A 1,908-nucleotide genomic window follows, 5' to 3' on the forward strand; every position below is an offset into this window, starting at 1 on the left:
CGAGGTGGTTCACCCGGAGGCCCATACGTTGAAGCTATGACTTACGAAGTGCCTTCACTGTCACTTCTTCTGAGAGATCCATTCCTACACAAGTATTTTTTTTCGAATGATTGATGTACACCTATCATAGATTTTAAGGATCAAGTTTTGTCAAACAAAGTGATGATTCTGCTACTTAATAAATGAAAAGTGAGCCAACAAGTCAAAAGTGCGTGTACTCCCATTTGAGGACCATAATTTACCTTGTACTACTATAAAAATACTCCTCTAGACATCATTGTAAGGCTAATACATACAAAACTCAATACTAGAGTAAATACAAAGCAATTTACTCAATTTTACTCTCCTACAAATACAACTAAGTTTACATAATATTGATCCTCTACGATTAGTAATTATTGTACAATCGTTCTTTAAATGTATTATTGGATTTCGAACGTAGTCGTCCTACACTAATGAGCTGCTCCCACCCCTTTCTTAGACTGTCCTAGCCAATTGTTGTGTCTGAGCATGTAGGACTCGACTTACATGTGCGCAAGTGAGTCCGGTATTTGTTGTTCGCGTGACTTCAACCGAAAATGATGTCTACATGAGTTTTTCAAATTGAGTAGTTCAACTGCAGGCTGCAGCCAGAGTTTCAAGTATGGGTCTCCATTTCTTTCGGAATTAAATGGATTTGTTTATACTATTGCCTATTTGTCTTAACCACTTTACTTAGGTAAGTGTTTTTTATTGAGTATTTCAACTGTTGCGAGAGTTCCATGTCCATGTCTCCATTTCTTCCTTAATTCAATGGATTTGTATTTTTATTTATTGTTTTTAGGCAAAATCATTTGGAAAAAATCCCAATGAACGTGTGGCGAAAACAAAAAAATAAAAAATTAAAAATTAAAAATTAAAAAAATACAAAAACGAAATATTTGAAAGTAAATCTACTAGTGGATAAGTGTTTCCTTTAGCTGGCAGTGTCATATCTTGAAAATTTACAAAGCAAATCCACTTTGCAAGATCTATTGTAGAGACTGAGTTCGTAGCTATAAATAAAATAGGTGAAGAGACCGAATGGTTAAAATTTTTTCTTATGGATGTTTCTTTGTGATCTAAATCACATCTCGTTGTTTCTATCTATTGTGATAGTCAATAATTTATTTCAAGAGTTCAAAATTCATCCGACAATGAAACGTTTAGATATAATCGTATGAGGCACAATACTGTTTGTCAGCTATTTAATGATGAGGTCATAATTATTGACTATGTAAAGTCAAGTGACAATACTGCTGACCCATTAGTCAAATGATTAGCTAGAGAATTAGTTTAAAAAATAACGAGGGAGATGAGGCTGAAGTCTATTTGAAATTATTTCACTTGAAACGAAAATCCAACCTTGCAATTGGATATCCTACGGACGAGGTTAAATAGGACAACAAAGTTATTGAAGTAGTATGCGGGATTCCTACATTACATTTACTCCAAATCCTTGCTTATTATGTAGTAGTACCAATTGTATTGATTAGGGGATAAATTAATGCTTATAATGCTCTCTATAGCTGTTATTTAGTGGAGTGTGAAGCACATATTTGAGTGTGGAAATGGGGCCGCTTCATATGAGTATTGAGGCTAATTCTCTAGAACATTTGAAGAAATTGGGAAAGTTTTGTGGTCGAAACTATCACAATCGCGAGAACTCAATGATTGTCGTAGAAAACGTGTGTGTGTGTTATGTTGTCTCAATTTGTAACTATAATTGTAGAGTTCAAAATATAGTTCACTCTACAATTGGAATTTGATAGAAAATGTAAAGCCAAGATTCAAGTTGAAAGACATGTAAACTTGCATGATTTCTTCTGTATTCCACAATAATATTTATATTTATATTTTGTCAAAATTACTAGTTATTCTTCCCTATCA

The 1,908-nt window shown here is 33.4% G+C and overlaps 1 protein-coding gene across 1 annotated transcript in view; it reads right to left on the reverse strand.

Annotated features, from left to right (window-relative positions):
• The window catches only part of LOC111380406 (DNA-directed RNA polymerase V subunit 1-like), a 10,984-nt gene that overhangs the window by 3,501 nt on the left and 5,575 nt on the right, over window positions 1-1,908 (reverse strand). The gene's annotated exons all lie outside the window — the stretch shown is intronic.

The sequence above is a fragment of the Olea europaea genome, chromosome 3 (genome assembly GCF_002742605.1).
Source record: "Olea europaea var. sylvestris chromosome 3, O_europaea_v1, whole genome shotgun sequence".
In the NCBI taxonomy this organism is placed as follows: domain Eukaryota; kingdom Viridiplantae; phylum Streptophyta; class Magnoliopsida; order Lamiales; family Oleaceae; genus Olea; species Olea europaea.